The 13,000-nt window shown below is 56.2% G+C and overlaps 1 pseudogene; it reads left to right on the plus strand.

Moving 5' to 3' along the window:
• Nucleotides 1–2,137: 2,137 nt before the first annotated feature.
• LOC136304317 (class I histocompatibility antigen, F10 alpha chain-like) lies at nt 2,138–4,529 on the plus strand (annotated as a pseudogene).
• The last annotated feature ends 8,471 nt before the right edge of the window (nt 4,530–13,000 follow it).

Consider the following 13,000-nt stretch of genomic DNA (forward strand, 5'->3'; position numbering starts at 1 on the left):
CGTTGTGGTGTAAAACAGCATCGATTTTAGAGACTGGCACTGTGCAGACTGGGATTGTGCAGACTGGGATCACATGGACTGGGATTTCACAGGCTGGACCATCTGGATCAGAACCATGGAGGCTGGGATCATACGAACTGGGATCACATGGACTGGGATGGCTGCATCGGAACGATGCGAAGCGAGGCGGTCCCGCCCGGCCCCGGGGAACCGCCCAGTCCCTCCCAGTCCCGCCCGGAGGCGCGGCCAAAACTCCCCGGAGCGAGCGCGGCGGTCCCGGAGCGATTCCGGGTCCGATCCCCGTCCCGGTTTCGGGCTCGGTCTCAGTCTCGGTTTCGGATCAGCGCCAGTCTCGGAGTTGGTTCCGGTGCCGGTCTCGGTCTGTCCCGGAGCGCTGCCGGTCTCGGTTCTGGCCGCGGTCCTGGAGCCTTCCCGGGGCCGGTTCCGGAGCGCTCCCGGCGCCGGTCGCAGTGTCGGTCGTGGTCTCAGTCTTGGTCCCGGTACCAGTTCTGGTGCCGGTTTTGGTCTCGGTGTCGGTCCCAGTGCCGGTGCCTGTGCGGGGCCGGTCTCAGTTGCGGTGACGGTCTCAGTGTTGGTGTTGCTGCGGGTTCCGGTGCTGATCTTGTCCCGTTCCCGGAGATTTTTGGCCCATTTGGATGATTTGAAGCTAAACCTGGTGGATTTACGGTGGATTTTCGGCACAATTGGCGATTTTAAGCGAACCCGGGCGGTTTTAGGACCGCGCGTCCCCTTGGCCCCGCCCCTTTCCCCTCCCAGTTCCCGCCCTTTCCTTGGCCCCGCCCTCCCAGGCCGGGCCCGGGCCCGGGGGAGGAGGAGGAGGGAGGGAGGAAGAGGCGCAGCGGCGGCAGGAGCGGGAGGAGAAGACGAGCGGAGGGAGCGGCGGCTCCAGCGCTCCCTGAACTGGCGGCACCGCCGGGATCATCGCCTCCCATCCCGCAGGTGGCCGGGGAGGGGGAGCTCGCCCCAAATATCCCGGGGGCGGTTCCTGAGTTTGGGGATATTTTTGTGGGCGGATGTTGGGATCGGGATTGTGTGGGGCTGGGTGGGTGGGATGTGGTTTGAGAGTAAATCAAACTTGGAGAGTTCTTGGTCACATGGACTGGGATTTTACAGACTGGGATCACATGGACTGGGATTTCACAGGCTGGACCATCTGGATCAGAACCATAGAGACTGGGATCGTCTGGACCGGGGTGGCCGCCTCGGAACGATGCGAACCGAGGCGGTCCCGCCCGGCCCAGGGCAACCTCCCCGTCCCTCCCAGTCCCGCCCGGGGGCGCGGCCAAAACTCCCCGGAGCGAACGCGGCGGTCCCGGAGCGATCCTGGAGCCGATCCCGGAGCGATTCCGGGTCCGATCCCGGTCCCTGTTTCGGCCTCGGTCTCAGTCTCGGTCCCGGAGCGCTCCCGGTGCTGATTCCGGTCGCGGTGCCGATCTCGATCCCGGAGCGGTGCCAGTCTCGGTGCCAGTGCCGGTTCCAGTTTCAGTCCTGGTCTCAATCTCGGTGTCGGAGCGGTGCCGGTGCCGTTTTTGGTCCCGGAGTGCTCCCAGTGCCAATCCCAGTCTTGGTCCCGGAGCGGTGCCAGTCTCGGTGCTGGTTCCGGTGCCGGTCTCGGTCTCCATCCCGGAGCGCTCCCGGTCTGGGTTCTGGCCGCAGTCCTGGAGCAGTCCTGGTGCCGGTGCCGGTTCCGCAGCGCTCCCGGCGCCGGTCCCAGTGTCGGTGTCGGTCTCAGTCTTGGTTCCGGTCCCAGTTCTGGTGCCGGTTTCGATGTCGGTCCCACAGTGCGGGTCCTGGAGCGGTGCCGGTCTCGGTTCTGGTGTCGGTGTCGGTGTCGGTCTCGGTGCCGTTTCTGGTGTCGGTCTCGGTCTCGGTGCCGGAGATTTTAGGGTCTTTTGGGTGATTTTAAGCCAAACCGGGCCCTTTTAGGACCGCGCGTTCCCCTGACCCCGCCCATTTCCCCTCAGAATTCCCGCCGTTTCCCGGACCCCGCCCCTTTACCCTCCCAGTTCCCGCCCTTCTCTGACCCCGCCTCGTTCCATTCGTTCCCCGCCCTTTCATTTGCCACGCCTCTTTTCCCTTGGGCCCCGCCCATCTGCTGGCGGGTTCCCTCGAGCGCATGCGTACATTACCCAGAGGTGGCTCTCCCGGGCGCCGCCATCTTTATTCCGGGTCCCCCGAGCCGGCTCCGGCGTGTCCGAGACCTACGGTGGGGCAATGGGAGATCTATAGGGGATCTATAGGGGATCTATAGGGGTCTGGGGGGCCCTGGAAGTCTCCTTAGAGGATTTGATGGGGGATCTGCAGGAGATTTGGGGCGGTCTGTAGGGGCTTTAGGGCGGTCTGGGGATCCCTAAAGGGGGCTGGGCGGGTCTAGGGGCTCTATCGGGGTCTGGGGGCTCTGTAGAGGGTCCAGCGGGGTCCGTAAAGGGGGTCCGGGCGTCCCTAAATGGGGTCTGGGTGTCTGTGGGGGATTTGGGGGGTCTGGGGGGGTCTGGAGGTCCCCAGGGGGGTCTGAGGGGATATATAGGGGCTCGATAGAGGGTCCGGGGGCGCCTGGGGGACCCTATAGGGGATCTGGGGTTCTCTGCATGGGATGTAAGGGGCTCTGGGGGAGTCTTGGCATCTCTATAGTGGAGTTTTGGGGCGCATAAAGGAAATTTTTGTGAATTTTTGGCTCTGTACAGCTAATTCTTGGAAATTTGGGGTCCAAATTGGGCAATTTGGGGTGTTCTATTGAATTATTAAAAAAAATAGGAATATCGCCCTAATGCCGATATCCAACAATGACGGACAAAAGACTCTCCAGCAGTTTAGAGTTAGAAAGTGTATGTTTAATTACGACGCCGGGCAGTGTGCGGGATACCTCCCGAACACACGCGCGCTCACAGAAGATCACAGGGTCTTTTTATGTACAGAAGGATTGAATACCCAAAACACAAATGTATATTCATGACTTTAGTACCTCCCATTCCCCGCTTCCTATGGTAATTAGCCAAAAGCTATTAAGCATGCGTGGTTTGTTCTTTGAAATGGGTCGGTGGTCTTTTTTATGGGGCGGGGTCTCAAAATGATGAAGTAAGTGAGTCTTCTTCGCTTTGACTTTTTAACCTTTTAGCGTTGCGTGACAACTGAATCCTGTTTTCCCAGGAGTATTTGATTTCTGAATTCATTGTCCTTCTTGAAGCCTATTGATTAGTCAGAACACACAAACATAAGTTGACAGGCCCCATGATTTATCAGTTCCTTAAATCCGGCTTCTGCTTATCAAAGGGGAAGTCTATCTGTCTTACTTCAGCGATATCTGGTTTAACTAAAATCTTTAATTCTTCAAAATTAATGTTTCACTAGGACACAATTCCGTGGGTCTCCGTGGCTCCAGTCCCTCCCCAGGACCCCAAACGCTGCAGGAGGTTTCCGGCCGTGACCTCCTGTCCCACGGGAGCGTGGGCGGATCAGATCGGCTCGGCTCCGACGGGCGGGAATTCCTCTCCTTCCAGCCGGGATCCGGGGGATTCGTGGTGGCCGACGGCGCTGCCCAGGTCACCAAGAGGCGCTGGGAACATGATGAGATCCAGGCTGAGGAATTAACAAATCCCCTGGGACACACCTGCCTGGAATGTCTCCGGAAATGTGCCAGATATGGGCGGGAGGCACTGGAGTAAAGGCGGAGAGGGCACATTTCCCATGGGAATATGAGATTTGGAAATGCGGGATTTGCGAGGGCTAAATCTGGGAACATGGGAACTCCCATGGAAATTCCATCCATGGATCTCAGTCATCCCATTCCCATGGGACTTCCACGGATGGATCCTGCTGCTCTACCATGCTGATGGGAATTCTGTAGGTGGACCTCACTGCCATCCCATTGCCGTGGAATTCCATGGATGCATCTCACTGTTATCCCATTCCAGAACCCCCTGATGTCCATGTGTCCGGAAAAGTGGAAAACAGAATCCCGATGTTGTCCTGCCACACGTACAGATGTTACCCCAGCACCACGGGGATCAGCTGGATGAAGGGGGATGAAATCCGGGATCATTCCCAACAGTGACGGCGCCTTCCCCCCCCGGGCCAGGATCGAGGCGCTGCCGGAGGAGCGGGAGCAGCACCGGTGCCGGGTGGAGCATCCCGGAATGCCGGAGCCCGGCATCTTCTCCTGGGCTGAGGCGGGGAATGTGGAATGTGGTACCTGGGAGTTTGGGAATGTGGCGCAGTGGGATGGAGGTTCCCCTGCCCCTCCTCACCATCCCGTGCTTCCCAGAGCCGGAATCCAGCAGGAATCTCACCCTGGTGGTCGCTGTGTCCGTCATCGCTGCCATCGTGGTCATTCTCCTCATCGGATTCAGCGTCTGGAAGCTCCAATCCGGTTCTGCCCAAACCCATCCTGGGGGCTCACCCTGTTCTTCCCCCCCTCCCAAGACTCCTGGAAATGCCCCCATGACCCCACCAGTCCGCCCCCAAATCCTCCTGGGTCCCCCCTAAGCCCCTCACGGGGATTCCTGGGATTGTCCCCATGTCCCCTCCTCCAGGACTCTGGGGTTCCACCCTGACCTGTCTGTGCCCCCCTGGTTTCTTCCACAGCCCCCCCATGATAGTGGGGGCGGGGGCCGAGTGCTGGTGTCCCCCTGCCTGCAGCAGATCCAGGGGTGAGGGAGTTCAGGGGAGCCCTTAGTATTTTGGGTCCCCTGGGAATTGGGGTGACCCTCGGGGTCCCCCAGGATCTCCCTGAACACGCTGACGCTGCCCAGTGAGAAGGTTCGGACCCGGCACGGGGTCCCAGCTCTGTCACCTGCCCTGCCCAGGTACCCCCCAGCCCCTCCCTGGGAACCTCCAATCTCCCCGTGACACCCCAACCTCCCCTGGAACCCCAAAAACATCCCTGGGACCCTCCAAAAACTCCCCAAGATTGCAAACGCCCCGTACGAACCCCCTAAACCCTCTCAGGACATCAAAATTCCCATGGGACCTCCCAAGATGCCCCCAAGCCCCCTTGAGCAGGTTTATACTTGGCACGGGGTCCTCATCACCACCATCGGCATCACCCAGGTAGCCCCAGACCCCCCCGGGACCCCCAAGCCCTCCCGGGACCCCCAAGCCCCCCATGGGGGCTCCACTACCGGAATCAACGGGAGTGGTGTCGGCCTGCCAAGGGGAGTTAAAGCGGCGCCTGACTGTCGGGGGTTCTTAAAGCCGTGATGGTGGGGAGACCCCCAAAACTCCACCCTGGGGGGCACTCTCCCATTTGCTGCACTCGAGGGAGCCCCAGACAATGACGGGTCCTGGGCTGAGCCCCCCACTCAGCCGGGGCTGTGGAGGGAACTGTGGGCGCTGGGACAGGGCTTGGGAGTCCTGGGGTTTACTGGGGGACCCCTACTGGGAACTCCCTTCCCGCTGTCCCACCTCCCCCTATCCCCCCCTCTCACCCCTTTCCCATTGTTCCCCCAAACCTCCGCTGCCCCCAGCTCGGTTTGGGGGTGACCCACCCCTTTCCCATCGTGTCCCGGCCCGGCCCCGCTCACCCGAGAGCTCCCGGCCCGCGGCCGCACGGACGGAGGAGGAGGAGGAGGAGGAGGAGGGACAGAGGAGGAGGAAGAGGAGGGATGGAGGAGCTGGAGCCGGCAGAGGAGGCACTGCGTGACTTCACTGCTCTCTGGATCTGCAGCTCCTTCGCCCCGGGACCATCGCCCCCGTATCCTGCGGGTGACCGGGGAGGGGGACCGCGCCCCAAATATCCTGGGCGGTTTTTTTGAAGCGGGGAGGGATGTTTGGAGCTCACAGAAAATATATTTATGGCTCCCGGGACTTTTTTCTGTCGGGGCCGGGCAGCTTGATGTTTGGATCTCGCAGGGCTCCAGAGCTGAGGCGCAGATGCCCCTCAAGGGGACATGGGGGGTCCCCGGGAGGTGTTTTTGGGGGGTCCCGGTGGCGGTGCCGGCAGAGCCCCGGCGGGAGGCGGGTCCCCCCGCGGTGGGCTTGGGCTTCCTTAAGTTGGTGCGTGTCTCTTTGGTGCTGACCCTGCCCGCCAGCTAAACCCTGCGGGCCCCATAGAACCAAAGGTGCCCTGGGAGCCTGCAGGGCCTTGTGGAGCCAGGGGACCGCAGTGACACTGTGGATCTCCTCTCTGCACAACTGTTTTTCAAACTGCAATATCAGTAATTGCTGCCACGCCATAGGCTTAAATAATCCACTCTGTTCACTATTGTTTCAAAGGATGACTTTGATTTCTCCTTGACAATCTGCATCAATTCCTTCTCCCATGACATCAACGCTTTTCAAGGCCAAGCTCCAGTGAGCAGTTCTCAAACCTCCAGTGTCCTGGAGAAATCTGACTTCCTATTCCTGTATTGATAACTCTCATTTGCTTCTGATTTGTCCTAATTAATTCTAACGCATGAAGGTCCAGCCCTGCAGCCTCTGGGGTGGCCCTGTCAGGGGCCATCACACCCAGAACAATTTCCCCAGAAGTCAAAGTCTCACTGTGCACGGTTGTATTCGCAAACTGGGCGCAGCTGTGCACATCCAGGGGTTTCCATTTCCCCACTGGGTCCATTGTTAAGGGTATGGAGAACATCTGTGGGATGGGTTCTCCATCAGGACAGGTTCCCATCTCCTCATTTTTTCACCTGCTCCTTCAACTGCCCCTTTGTCTGTTTGATGATCCTGCAGCTTGTGAATAGTCTGGTACATGAAAACACCAGCAGTCCAAATCACTGTATTTTCACACTAACAGACAAAGCATTCCACACCACAGTATCAGCAAACCCCATAAAAATCGCCAATTTCAGCCCTTCCTCCTTTATTCCTTGCAAGCAGTCTCACAAAGTTTAGCACTGACATTTGAGTCGTGGCCAATGCTTTTCTGTAGGGTATTTAGTGTCACATCCCTGAGCAGCCAAAGGTGGCAAATCAGTATTGTCAGCATTACTGCACATTATCATTATTGTTTCACATATAAAGATAGAGATATAGATAGAAACACAGATTTAGACATAGTGGAACACGAGGCTGATGGGTTGGAGACAGACACACCACACAGTATCTTCTTGAGTTCTGACCAACAGCCACAATTCATTGTTCCAAGCTCCCTTTTATGGTGAGTTTGAATTTCCCGGGCTTGGAAAGCCAACTGGTTGGGAATCTCTGCACTGCCCACATCTCTGGCCAGGGGTGTGTCTGCAGCCAGGGCTTGGATGGGCTTGGCTGAGCTCTTTGTTCCCCCAGGGACTTCTAGAACAAGCCAGGTCAGCCCAGTTGGGTCTGTTATGATCAGACTCATTATGCCCAGCTGTGAACCAGCTGGACCCTGCTACATCTCCTGCCTTTGCTTTTATTAAAATGCAGATTGTTTTCCGTTATCCCATTTGCAAGGGCCCTTTTGCAGACAGGGTAACACAAGACAGCATGGGTTTAATTTGAAGGAGGTTTTGACAAACTTAATTCTGCTCAGCCAGTGATGTGTCCCATGTACCACTGGAGCTGCAGCACTCACTCCCAGGAGCTGTCAGGCGAGATCACAATCTTCCGGGCTGGCATGTTACAGGTTAACTGCTTATGGTTCCAAACTACAACTTAACACTAAAACAAGAAAACGTTCAACTTTTAAAACCCTGAGAAAAACCAATTAACAGAATTAACAAGATTAACAATTAACAGAAAAACAATTTGTAAACAGAAAAAACCACTCTGTAAACAGAAAACCAGTTTGTAAACAAACAGAATCCTTAAATGCACCGTCACTCTAAGAGTCCCAGCTCTCCACAAGGTCGGTGAACAAGCTGTTTCCAGCACTGTTCCACACACGGCTCCACACCGTCTGTGGAGGGGCCACCAGGAGAATGCTGCTGGTGGTCTTGGACAGGACGTAAGGTAGGACAGACACGTCGGGCAGGTGCCCAAAGCGATCCAGTGTCCTTGCAAAGCACTTTGCAAGGCTGTACTGTTAGCAAAACACCATTAGAATTGCTCTTGTGTCACGGAGACAAGACAACTTTTGAAGCATCCGTAGCATTCAACTGTAAACACCTGCGACAACATTTGATAATTAACTGTGCAGTTAGTTCAAAGATGGTGGGTGCCGTCTTTTTTGCTTGATGAGGTGGAAGCATTCATTCTGGAATGTGCAAAGGATCAGGCCAGCGTGGATTCCACTGCCCAATAACACCAGTAGGATGAAAACTAACAATGAGAATAAACACAGTGATCCACACCTCTGGGCATATCTGGTGGACTTGTCTGTTGGTGATAGCTTGCTCTGCTGTTTCAACAGCAGCTTTTGCCTCCAGGATTAATTTTCTGGGGGAAGTTAATTCAGAGTCACCCTTTAGGAGGTCAAATAAAGGTGCTAGTTGAGAGTCAGTCAGTCCTAGGTAAGGTCTGACCCAGTTGATGGTACCTAAGAGTTTTTGTGCATCGTTTAGAGTTAGAATTTTGGTTGGAAACGGAATTGTTTGTGGCTGTATGGTCTGGTTCATTATTTTGAGTCCCAAATATTTCCAGGGTGGTTGCTGCTGCACTTTCTCTGGTGCTACTTGCAGCCCAAGTGGTTTGAACGCTTGCAACAGGCTTGGCTGAATCAGTGAGAGTTCTTTTCTGGTTTGGGGTGCAATCAAAATGTCATCCAGGCCATGGTAACAGTATGCCCCTGGCAACTGTTCTCTCACTGATCAGAGTACCTGAGCGACACCCCACTGACACATCGTGGGGCTGTTTCCCACGCCTTGGGAAAGTTCTTTCCATTGGTAACGTTGCACTGGTGCAGCGTTATTAATAGAAGGCACGGTCAGGGCAAACTTTGGGGTATCATATGGGGGTAATGGAATAGTGAAAAAACAGCCCTTTAAGTCCACAATCAGGATGTCCCAGGAGGCAGGCAGCATTGTGGGACATCGATGGCACACCAGGCTGCAATGTGCCCATTCTCTCCGTCGTGGAATTGGTTTTTCTCAGGTCATGGAGTAACCTCCACTGAGCAGATTTCTTTTTTATAACAAATACTGGGGTGTTCCAAGGGCTCATAGATGGCTCTATGTGTCCTTGAGCCAGTTGTTCCTGTACCAGGGTTTTTAGGGCATCTAAGTCTCTCCTTTTCAAGAGACCACTGTGGTACCCACTCAGGCTGAGTAGTGAGCCATTTCAGAGCCAGTGTGGGGTACTTTACACCCTCTAATACAGTGGCCCGTCAAAAATCTGTTCCCACCTCAGCCCACTCCAGAGCCAGAGAACTCTAGGGAAGGGCTTCCCATCCGGGAATTTCGGATAGGACTGATTCCTCACCTTTAGATTTAAAAAGTGTCATTTTGTGCTGATCCGGCCAAGCTATGCCAATTTTGTTTTCGCAGTGGGCAGGCTCAGCACCAAGGACACAGACACCACCTGAAGGAATCAGTGAAATTTACTACAGTTCAAAGCAGCAAAGGAGCACAGAAGGAGCAGCTCAGCAATGCAGCCAGCCGTCACTACCACGGATTGCCCGCAGTGATTGAGAAAGATCCATCACCAGTTACCCTCAGCCTTTCCCATCACCCACACCCACACAGCAGCTGGGGAAGCTGTCACAGCCAAGGACTGCAGAGCCTCTCCCGGACACTGGGAATTCCTGCAGCTGCCTCCAGCCACAGCTGAGGCTCCAGCCTGGCTGGGAGAGGGCCCAGCTTTGATAGTGCTGAATAAACAAACTGCCAGCAGCACTCCTAGTGCAGGAACATCTGGTTGCATCCTCCTCTTGGGTTTCTCCCAAGCCTGGCCAGGGCCCAAGGAGGAACCAGGGGAGTTGCCTTTGACCCTACAGCCCCGAACAAGGCCAGATGTCAGACTTCATGGCCTTGTCTGGCTTCTAAATACAGAAAGGTCAATACATGTTTCACTGAGGAGAGGATGCATCTATTACAACGCTAATGACGGTGCCTATTTTGTTAACGAGCAGATACAAAGATAACCTTTGGCTGGAAGGTTCATCGAGAGGTCACCTTTGGCTCAGGGTCGCTTGTTCAGGCCTCAGTCAGGCCTCTTGTCCAGGCCTTGGCACTTCAGGCTTTAGTGCTGGGCTTGACACTGCTGGCTTAACACTGGGACTTGATGAGCTCCCAGGTCTTTCCCAACAGAAAGGATTCTGTATTTCCATGATTTTATCTGCTGGATTCAGTCAGGTCCATGTTAGCAGCATTACTTTGGTCAAAAAGTTCCCTCTTGGTCAGCTCTTGTGGCCTAAGGCTTCAGCTCCATCAGCTCCTGGTGCTAAGCTGCTCACGCTGAACGAGACGACTCAGAGAGAAGAATACAGTTCATCCAATTCCTTCTGGGACACTGAGAGGGGAGGGTGTGCAAACAGGAGCATTGTCTGGTGTCCCCTCCTCTCTGCCCTTCACGCCTTTCAGCGCTTAGAAACAGCCGAGAGCTTTCTCCAAGAGTGCGATGAAGCAGCTGCTCCTGCTCCCAGGTCCGGCTCTCTCCAGTCTCTGACCTTGCCTGCTTTTGTCCCTCTTGCTGTGCCCTCTGTTCCCCCGGGGCTCGGTGGCTGCTGCCCAGGACTGTGGAAGTGGCACAGATCCAGGGGTCGAGACCCTCCTTCCTCTGCCCTTGCAGCTGCCTGCTCACAGCAGCCTTTTCCATCGGGAAGCTCCACGTGGAGAGGGAGTCCTCACCTCTGTCCCTTGCACAACCCCCAGGAGCCCAGGGCTGCCATCTCAAGTCCCTGCGGGCCCTGAGGGCTCCCGGGTGCCTCAGGCTGCTGTGACACCGCTGCCCACGGGAGGGAACAGTGCCGGGGGCTGTGCTCAAAGTCAGCTCCATGTGCTGCTGCTGCTGCTGCTGCTGTGGGGGTCGTTTGTCCAGCCCTGCCCCAGACTGAGGGATCGGATCCAGGCCCTGCTGCTGCTCCCTGGGGATCAGGCACAGTTTGGTTGTCGCCGTCAGGGCCAGCAGAAGCCGTGGCCGGAGCAGCGGGTGCTGACAGTGCCCCGAGGCCCGGGGCCGGAGGTGTTCCTGTGCTGGGGGCTGGCCGGAGCTGCCCCTTGTTCTCCCTCTGCCTCCCGCAGAGCTGGGCCGGGCACAAGTGGGGCAGCACAGCAAACAGGGAGCCTGCCAGTCTCTTCCAGCCCTGTCTGCTCAGAGTTTGGGCCTTGGAGCTGCAGGTGGACACAGGCAGCTGCTCCTGCTCCCTCTGCGTGTCCCCGTGTTCAGCAGTGCTGCTCCATCAGTCTGTGCCCAGCAACGGGGAAAAGCCTCAGCCCTGCAGGGCCAGGAGCTGCCGGGCTCTGCCTGGGGAGCTGCTCCACACGGGAACCAGCAGCAAAGGACATTCCTTCCCTAGGACAAGTTTTCTATTAAGGAAAGAAAAAAAAAAGGAAATTAAAAACAACACAGAAAAAAAGTGGAAGATAAAAACAAAACCCAAGTGCAGCGTAGTAAAAATACCTTATAGCTTTGGATAAAGAGATAACTGAACTTTTTCAAATGAGATCTCCGTTATTTACTCCATAAATGTGCTGATGGCATGGATCCATCCTGCTGACCTCAGCAGCCTTTTAAAAAAGATTTTGTGGTTTGTTTCCAGTATTATTTTAAATTGTGATTGAAGCAATAGGAAATTGCTTTGTGCCCCGCCAGCTCCAAGCAGGACTGGGAATCTAAACTTTGCCAAACCCCAAATCCTTTACAAGACGACCTTCCTTCTCACCCTGTGAATGAGCTGCACATTCCCTTTGAAATTGTCAGGGGTTTCTTAAAGACGCAAAGTCCCACTTACAGCTTTTTGCTCTGCTTGGGAAGTGCAGAAGGGCAATACTTCATCCATCCGCTCCAGACTGCACTGCCTTAGGAACGCCGCCCACTCGCCAGGTTTTGCTCACTTGTGGCACTTCTGGAGGAGGAAGAAAGGGCAGCTGCACGATTCCAGCCAAAAAAGGAATGAAGAGCGGGACAGACAAAACATCCTGTGGAGATCCAGGCGTTCAGCTGGAAGTGTGGAGTGCTTGGGTTCTTGCCAATTGGATGTGGATCCCTCACTGCAATCTCTTGGCCTGCAGGAGAGTCTCACTCACCTGCAAAAGCAGAAAGCTCACTCGGTGGGCTCAGAATGGGCTCGTCTGATGCAAAGCTGTCAGAGCAATGTGAGGGCAGGGCCAGCCCAGCCGTGCCTGGGGCTGAGCCCAGCAGAGCCCTGGCAGAGCCCAGAGCAGCCTCAGCACCCGCAGAGCCCGGCTGGAAGGAGAGAAACCAGAAAGTGCCCGTCAGCCGAAGGCTCCTGTCCCCTCGTCCCGAGCGCCCGCAGTGCCCAGGCCACGCTGGCCGTGCTGAGAGCTGGGCCCAAAGCTGCCCATCACTGCTGCCTTTGGGGGCAGAGCAGGAGGGCAGGACACGTGCCCAGCCTGCAGCCGGCCACGGCACATCCAGCCCTCAGCAGCTGCGCAGAGCCAAAAGGCAGCTTGACGGCCGAGTGAAGAATCTGTGGCGTCTGCCCCAGCAAAGGGAGGAACCTTTGGTGCCCGGCCAGGCCGTGCCATGCCCACATCTGGGAGCATCCCCCCAGCTGTGGACTCACCTGCAAATTGGGCCCCAGGGAGCGTGTCTGAAGAAGGTGCCAGAATCCAAGTCGATCGTCTTCAGCTGCCGGTGGCCAGGTCGAGGAAGAGCTTGGCATCCTTGGGGTTGTCCTTGGTGTCTCCAGCAGCAGCCCCACCTGATACAGCTTCTCCAGGGGCTCCTCCTTCCCTGGGGGCCAGACCAGGCTGTCAGTGCTCTGCCCAGGGCCCCAGCCACCAACGAACCAGGACAAGCATAACTAGGGTGGATGGTGGCCACCAGTGCTTGCTACACCAGGTCTCCAGCTCCGCCCCAGCACAGATGTTCCCATCTGGTCATCCCTGCTCAGAGCTACAGGCAGGACAAAAACACTCTGGTTTTCTTTAGCACTGATTGCCATGAGATGTGTGGAGCTCTTACCTGTCAGGTCTTTGGATCAAACTGTGCACATGGACCTCTC

Source organism: Chamaea fasciata, unplaced genomic scaffold (assembly GCF_029207755.1).
Source record: "Chamaea fasciata isolate MVZ Bird 193981 ecotype frontalis unplaced genomic scaffold, bChaFas1.0.hap1 SCAF_72, whole genome shotgun sequence".
NCBI lineage: Eukaryota > Metazoa > Chordata > Aves > Passeriformes > Sylviidae > Chamaea > Chamaea fasciata.